This window comes from Micropterus dolomieu, linkage group LG12 (assembly GCF_021292245.1).
Source record: "Micropterus dolomieu isolate WLL.071019.BEF.003 ecotype Adirondacks linkage group LG12, ASM2129224v1, whole genome shotgun sequence".
Classification (NCBI taxonomy): domain Eukaryota; kingdom Metazoa; phylum Chordata; class Actinopteri; order Centrarchiformes; family Centrarchidae; genus Micropterus; species Micropterus dolomieu.
The window spans coordinates 31867819-31876590 of NC_060161.1; positions in this window are offsets into that span (position 1 = coordinate 31867819).

Below are 8772 nucleotides of genomic sequence, written 5' to 3' on the forward strand. Positions count from 1 at the left end.
CTGTGCTTTGGATCGACGGGTGTAACATTTTTGTACCTGCCTGAGTATCCCCTGATCCCGCTGTCCTCCCTTTTGGTCTTCTCCTTATTGGTCGTATCTTTTTGCAGCCTTTCTATTCTCTGTGTTCTGAATCGTCCAGGGCCAGGGGAAGGAGGCAGGGAAAAGAAAAGGGTTGACAAAACAAAGCAGAGAGCTTTCCACACCATCGTCGCCATAACGGGAGTGCTGTGGTTGTGGTTTGTAGGGTTCCTTATTTCTGCCACTTTGGGCACTTTGGAATCGCTGAGCAAAAATGTCAGCTGTGTGGTATTGACTTGTGCAGGCTGGTTTAATCTGCCCAGCTGTTTGTTATCACCTCTGCTGTATCTACTCAGGGCAGGAAAACTGCTGTGTTGCTTTTGTAACAATGACTAAAAACACATAGATTGGATTGCACTTGAGCAAGTAAATTTGACCCAAAGAGCAGAGCAGATTATGGATATACATTATCTACACTTACAACAGTCACACCAGGAGTTTTTTTTTGCGTTATTGTGACTCACAATGGGTGCCTGCTTTCACGAAAAATGAGGACACAATTTGATTCCTTATTATTATTTGCATTATTTTAATTAAAGATGTTAGGGATGCTGTTGTGTCACACGGAAGTTGCTATGGTACTGTTGTAGTATTGTATGGTCTAATGTTTATTTGTCCCGAGTCTGCCAATATTATAAGAGTACAATGCTAAATCAGTTGAGTATCAATTTTCAGGTTTTAGTAAGGTAGTCAAGTTAATTTTATTTAGATAGTAGTTTTATTTTTAAGTAGTATCTGATAGGGTGTTGAATGGTTGCGATGATGAGAGGACTTAGAGGGAATATGTGCTGGCGTGCAACGATGTTTATAAAATGTAGCACTGAAAAGAAATCCATGTCGTGCATGAACATGCGCTCATCCCTATGGCTCAAAGGCATGTGCGCGTGCTCAAAATGAAAACTTGCGCATCCGGCTGAGCGGTGTTACAGTCTGCAGCCGGACCCTATTGCATTCCAGCAGCAACATTAGTGGGACGAGTCCAAACACGGATATGATGGCACTCCTCACAGGCCCATCATTTTAAAACGAGACTATAATTATCTGTATCTCAGTGATGGTTTAGTTATAACGCTTGACTAATGCAAGATGGAAAGAAGTGGATTCACATTGACCATTAAAATGTTGATTAGCAGAGCAGACTGGGAAATATGGGTGTACATCTTTTAGTTAATAATAAACATCACATACTCAGTCATGTCATAGTATAAATAGTATTTTCCTTTTGAAAATCTATTAAAGGAAACCTGCGGAGCAAGTTTGAGTGGCCCTGAAGCAGCTGAAAACATTAATATCTAGCAAGTATTGTTATTTATAATTTACAGAGGCTATGCTGAAGTTTATCAGTAGAGTTGATGCTGGATCATAAGCCAGTACAAGCACAGCTGATCTAAATCCAGTAGTACCACAGAGCCAGTCCAGACGCCTTTAGCAGGTCACACAGACCCAGGTGAAATACAAGCTGCCTCAGCCAGTAAAAGCACAGCCAGAGGTCTACAGGCAGCATCAGACACAAGCAGCTCAGACCCAAAAGGAGGATTCTGTTAGTGTGCAGAGGTCCATTCAAATCAGCAGTGGTATTTTCTAGAAGAAGTTTCCATTCCAGCTTATTATAGAGACAGACTGTTGTAAAGGAGAGATGAGAGCACTGCAGTGTCAGGTGTGGCTGTGGCAAATTCTTTACATGGCTCACAAGTCAGGTATGAGGGCCCCATGGCAGAATTTTTCTTAGGTGGTACCACAGGTGTGAGTGCTTATGCTCTGGTCAAAGCCCTTTCTGACATGACAGTGCCGATATTAATGGGCTAAATAAGGGAAGCTGGTGAGGGACATACTAATACACATTTCATACACTTCAATCAAAATTATATCCAATTCATTAATCAAAAATTTACATGGCGAATGAGGGTGTCTGTGCCCCAGTAGAGTTTTATGTCTAGCAATGCCCCTGATGATGTGATGTGAGTTTTAATTAATTCTTTGTAAATGTGGGACCTGACCTAGCTGGAAAAATCCCTGATCCTGACATCTGAAGAACACTCACAGAGAAAAATCCGAGCTCAATGTTTCTTAGGCCAGTGGATGAGAAAGAATAATTGGAAATTGTGAACAAATGCAAGAACAAAAAGTCTACCGATTATAATGACATCGATATGACAATAGTGAGAAAAGTCATTGAGGGGATCTCAAAACCATTAACATATGTGATTTATCATTTCAGGTTCAAACAAAATGAAAATAGCTGAAGTATAAAATTATTACTGTACTGTATAAAAATGGGAGCAAACACCACTTCACAAACTACAGAGCTCTTCTCCTTACTTCCAAATTCTAGAAAAGGTCTTTAACAACAGATTAGATACATTCCTGGATAAGCATCAATTACTCACAGGCAGTCAATACGAATTCAGATTAAACAGATCTACATCAATGGCATTAATAGAATCACTTTAGGAAATCACGACTGCCATAGATCAAAAAAATTATGAAATGGAGGTACTTGTTGATCTCAAAAAAGCTTTTGATACAATTAACCATGACATACTAATAAATAAAGTGGAAAGATACGGTATCAGGGAGATAGTATTAGACTGGGTTATCTTAGCAAGAGACAGCAGTTTGTGAAGTTGGGAAACTCCAGGTCAGTATGTTTGGACATTGCTTGTGGTATCCCTCAGGGGTCAGTGTTGGGACCTAAACTTTTTATTTTGTATATTAATGACATTGTTATTGAAAGAGTTCATGACAATAAATTTCTTGGGGTTATTTTAGATGACAGAATCAGTTGGAAATCACACATTAATCATGTACAATCTAAAGTATCAAGATCAATTGCAGTATTAAGCAAAGCAGGTTCTGGATCAAAAATCATTCCACATTTTGTACTGTTCACTAGTTTTACCATATTTCAGTTACTGTGCTGAGATCTTGGGACACAACGACAAAAGTTCAATACATTCACTATCTATTCTCCAAAAAAGAGCAATAAGGATTATTCACAATGCTGGTTATAGGGATCACACCCACTCATTACTCTTATAGTCAGCCAAATGATGTTTAGAGCACAAAATAACCTATTGCAAAGAACTATTCAAATATTATACAGGGAGAGAGAGGGAGGTTATAAGTTAAGGGGGAAACACAACAACACAAAAACAAACAGGACATGGACTAACAGGAAAAGTTTTTGCATTTCAAGCTCTGGAGTAAAGCTATGGAACAGTCTCAATGAGGAACTAAAGCAGTGTCCAAACATAAATCAGTTTAAAATCAGGTGTAAATATATGGTTTTCAAGTTTGAAGAAGGGGTGAATAATCTACAAGTGTTTCTGGGGCATGTATTTATTTTCAGTTTCGTTATTATTAATGCTTCATTTGCTGAAATTCATTCTTTCCTTTTATTTTTTAATTTTTTCCTTGTTTAAATAATTGATGTACATTTTGAATTGATTTTGTGTATGACAAAGTACATGTGTAAATATTTGGAACGCGGGGTAGATTATTTGTCAGCATTTGATCTGTGGACCTGGCGTGGGATTAAATAATTTTTTTTCTTCTTTTTCCTACTCCTTTTCGAATATGTAAAGAAATTGACAAGATTCTCAAAAAAATGTTCTTTGGCTGTAACTATTATTAATTAATTTATTATTGTGTTATTAAATCATTTTGATTTGTTTAATGGATTATATTTTCTTGTCGATTGTTTCTTTTTTACATATATTCAAGATAAACACAAATAAATAAAATATTGTGCTCTTAAACAAAGTCAAAGACTGTACATTTACCAGAATGACAATCAGCACAATTAAGGAAACAATATTAGTAGTTGATATTAATCGCGACAAACAACCAAAAAACATTGAATTATCTCGTAACTAGTTGTCCTTCGGTGTGGGTGAAATGTTGTTGGCATGTAAAATGGGAGTGTTTTGATATCAGCAATCACATAATATACATGTATGCTCAGGGATGTACTGGGACTGAAATTCAGCCTGGTACTTAAGACGGAGAGGCCTTTTACGCGATTGCCCTTGGTGCGCAAGCAGAAAGATTTTTTGCAGTTATTTTAAAACTAAAAGTGTTTTTGTGTTATGAAGAGAATCAGATTACACTGAAGACCTTCAAGAAACTTTAGGATGACTCCTCAGGTTGTATAAGCAAGTCACCACTGCACTGAACACGACCAGGTCAGCAAAACCTAATCTGGAACACATAAATCACTGTATACTGCTAACTACCAGCATGTCATATGTACAGTCAGTCAGATTAATAAAACAGTTACTAACTACCAGCATGTCATATGTACAGTCAGTCAGATTAATAAAACAGTTACAAATGCTAACACATACATACTCAGATACTCAGTGTTTTAATATAATCAAAAACTACAATGCAGTCCCATTAAATAGGGATGTGTGTGTGTGTGTGTGTGTGTGTGTGTGTGTTCTCACTTTTCACCTCTCACTGCCTCTGCTTACTGATTGTGCAGCTACATATACATGAGAAGAACATCAGATAAAATATGACTAAGAATAATACATTTGCTAATTCTATCTGTGCTTCAGTCAGGTTATTATGTAGTATGTGGAACTACTGGCATTTTAGCTTAAATGTATATATATATTAAATATGTTATATTGTGCTCTATGTTTCTATTTTTGTGTGTGTGTCCTTAATAAAGCTTTCATTGGTTGAAACAAAATAAACATTTCACATTTAGACAATCCTAAAGTACAAACACTGGACAACAGGCTGAAAGTGGCCCCTGTCATATTCTTATAGTGTTATTTTCATGATCATTCCAGTGAATGAGTATGTTGCCCTTTATATGCAATTCCTTGCTTTATACTTACAGATATACTGCTAGGAGTTTCCCAGTACAACCAATGTTAAGCTCAAGGGCACCCCAACAAACTCTTGGAGTTTGTAGTTGGTAGTTTCAAATGTCATAATGGAAATCTGTGGTAATGACCTGGACAAACAAATGATGTGAAGTTAAGACATTGTTAAGTGTACGTTAAACTGGACCCAAAAAGCACGGCAGAGACAGATAAACGTTCTCAGTTCAAAGGGAGTTTATTGTGGGAAACTATTTGAGTTCACAAGGGGTGAGGGGGATGATTCAGATCCAGACAGGGAAAACGGAGCGGTGTGGTTTGGCTGAAGCGGTGAGTGGAGAGCAGGTGGGCATGCAGACGGGCTGGCAGGCATGTAGTCTGTGAGACGAGGGAGAATACACAAGGGTTAGTCGACGCAAGGAAACGTCACAAAACATGCTTTCTACAGAATGGCAGGCCAAGGTGTGTACCAATGGAGATACACAGACAATCTGGCGAATATTGATTGGAAATGAGATCCAGGTGTGTAGAGACACAGACTGCAGGAGCCACCTGCAAACCATACTCACAGGGGAAAACAGACAGGCACACTAGGGTGGGGAAACAGCAGAGAACAAAAAGTAAACAGAGGAGAGGGACCACCGGATATAACAGCCCTTTTAGCTCACTGGCCTTGATTTTGTCAATTACATACAACATAAGAAGGCAGCCTTTTAGAAAATATTTAAACTTCCAATGCAGTCCCTCCAAAACACCCTCTTTTATTTATTCATTCATGCCTTTCATACTTCTTTGATCCCTTTATCTATCCTTCATTCCATGATGGGTTTAGGAAGCAGTGGTTTGCCACAGATGTTTTCTTCATCCCCTTTTGAAACCTTTATTTGTTCCTCCTTTCTTTTTATATTCTGTTTTTATGCACTCCTATATTTTTATACTAAAGCCAAACTGGGAGAAAGACGAACTTCCAGAACTTGACATCATCATTTCATAACTGTTTTCCGTCCAGGCTTGCATCACTCCTGTGTCCCGTTCTGCGACATTTCATTTTCAGTCTTCCCTCTTTAGACTTTAGAGGATGTAGTTCAAAGACCAATTTTTGTTCCACCATTCTATGCATTCCTATGCATTTCATTTTTTAATGATCTTACTTATCGAAATCATCAAATGTGTCTACATCATATTTTCATTGTGGTTTTAACCACTTCTCTCCTGCCTCTGCTTCATTTCTCCAACCAAGCCTCCTATCATTGTAGATAGTGATACTTTGGAGCAGTGGTTTCCAGTGTCGGGCACCACCACATGTCCATCTGAGATCAGAGCGGAAAAGCACAGAAAATGTGTTTAGATAATTGCAATAACTCCTGTACCTGAATTCCGGTGTCAGCTCTAGCTTATCAGCTATGTTCCTATTAATGTCCACACTGAACACTGAACTGGCCGTTTCCTTCACCGTTAGAGCAGAATTCTAGCGCCAGCTCTCCGTCTGAGGTGAAAACCTGACCTGCACAGTGTTTATGTAAGTCAGTCTCCTGATCAATTCTCTCATCTCTTTTAAATTTATTCAACTTTAATTTATTATGTTGCATTTACCTTTTAGTTTTTCTCATTTTATTTTGTCTTCGACTTTCATCAAAGAAACTGATACTTAGGCCACTATACTTTTGTTTGGCCGTTTGTCTCTTTTCTGGGATCTCCTTGTCCATCCATGTACATTCATAGAAAGCCCGAGGCAGAGAACAACATTGAAGACCCTCGGTGCATACCAGAGCAAGCATTATTACTGAATTACAAGATTGTTTGCAGAATGAGCAGCAAGGGCAGGCAGGCAGGATTCAGCAGCTTAAAGGTGATATGACCTTTAAGTCCAGATGGTTGTGGCATGGGAAGGAGACGGGATCAGGCCGGTGTGCGGTCTGTCTAAAGTCGGGGGTTTGGACTTCTCCTGAAAGTCGGCGATGGTGGCTGTGGCCTCTGTGTGTGCACGGTGGAGTTGGGCCAGAGCTGCTGGATGGACAATAGTGGACAATGCGGAGCTTAGGAAATTGTATGACAAAGCACGCCATGGTTGATGAGTGTCTGGCTGCGTGGGAATGGATATAACTATGGACGGAGGATATTCCATAGACCGATCGACGTACAGACGGCAGTCCAAGGAGCTGAGAGTGAGCTCATAATCCAAATTAAGGTAAGCAATAAGTACTTTTAAGTAACTTGAGTGTGTGTGTCTGAGTCTAAACTAACAGTCATGAGAACTGAGACAAAAGAGAGAGAAAGGGGTTAGACGATCTTATACGTATGTGTAGGTGACTGGATTAGGAAGGCATGGGTGCAATTATTGAGAGAGAGAGAGTTCGAGGCCGGCATGGTCCTATTCCTGAACTTTTGTTATATAATAAGAGAGATCCACTATCCACAATTGTTTGTAACATTTTAGTCTACACTGAACTATTTGAACAACCATCACATGGATTGCTGTGAAATTTTGTACACATATTCAAGTTTCCCTCAAAATGAGATGTAATAACATCATAATCGTCATAATGTAGCTAATAAAGAACTGCTCTATGTACTATGGGCCAGATTTACTAAAGGTTTGCGTGAGTATAAACGTGTGCTTATTGTGAAATGTAATAGAAAGGTAACACGCAAATACATTGATTTACTACACGCAATGTGATCCAACAAGCCTGAAAGCAATTTCATGTGAGTGCAACAGCATCTGTCCAATAAATATTTTATTTATTCGATGAACTATATGAATAGAATTGTTTTTTTGTATTTTCCTTGAATCTTTGGCAATACTGATGTATTAACATTCCTGCCAAACCTGACTTCTTCTCTCATGAGGTGGAAGAATTTAGAAAGTAGCTTGGCGCTGTGGATCATGCATAAAATTCATCCTGTCAGAGGGAACGATCACCAACTGTTCACAGCGAGCTGGTCGTAATAACGACACAACCCATTGTAGGTTTTGGGGGAATGGGGTGTTGGGGCGTAAAGGGCCAGGGACAGGAGATCACTGCGGACGGTCGGTGATCGTTCCCTCTGGCTGGATGAAGCAGCTGATTTTACGCATTGTCCATGATGATACAGAAATATGGAAATTAATGACACAAAACATAATGTCAATATTTTAGAGACCCCTCAAAATTTCACAAATAATGTTTTTAGGGGAGCTGATGTCTTATTCCCCCTGACTCCCCCGTACTTCGCACCCTTTCCTTGCTTTTGGGTCATTCCAGCATAGTGTAGCTTTTTCTGCTGGGGTTTCTCAAAGCAGTTATTAAGGTGCGCTGTCCCAAATACTTAGTGCAGTCTTAGGCAGGATGGGCAGGTACATACGATTTCCACATACTGGGACATTCTGAATGAAACAAACCAAGGTTTTTACCCAGTGGCTGCTTTCCCTCCCAACTCTCCATGATGGAAACCATTAAAACACGCAAAACCCTCATTTAAATACTGCCATCTCCATTGTGTTTTTTCCTGTTGTCATCTACGCAATAATTCTTAGTTAATCACCCATAACAGGTACTAAAATTACACGTTTTTCAGAAAGCACTCGCAATTTAGTACTGTTTATTCGGGGTATTAGTAAATCCGGCCCTATGTACCCAGAGTCTGCATGACACCAATCCATTTGAATAAACACCTGTGTTTGTCTGCAGGTCATTTATGTCAAACGTAATGGACAAATAAAATAAATGATAGGTATGGATATCTTAACGTCACGAGTCATTCAAATTCTTCACCCCTTGATGCACAAGCTATGCAAAACGTTTCTAATGCTTCTTTTAATGCTATCCTTCTAATGAAGCATAGCTGCTGAAATATGTCAGTACTCTGTCAGAAAAAA